Genomic DNA, 208 nt, shown 5'->3' with positions numbered 1-208 from the left:
AATTTTTAATCCACACGTTAGCGTGCTTGACGCTTGCGTGTCGATGAAGTTTTTGAGGCCATCCGCGCGTGCGCGTGGAGTGCGCGTACGCGTGGCCCTGTTTTCATCCCAAAGTTGATTTTTGAGTTTTAAAAGCCAAATCTCATACTTCTAAGCCTTCGATCTCACCACTTATATCTTAAATCATTATGATATGCCTAGCTATTAT

Source organism: Arachis duranensis, chromosome 1 (assembly GCF_000817695.3).
Source record: "Arachis duranensis cultivar V14167 chromosome 1, aradu.V14167.gnm2.J7QH, whole genome shotgun sequence".
NCBI classification, from domain to species: Eukaryota; Viridiplantae; Streptophyta; class Magnoliopsida; order Fabales; family Fabaceae; genus Arachis; species Arachis duranensis.
This window is presented reverse-complemented; position numbering follows the sequence as displayed.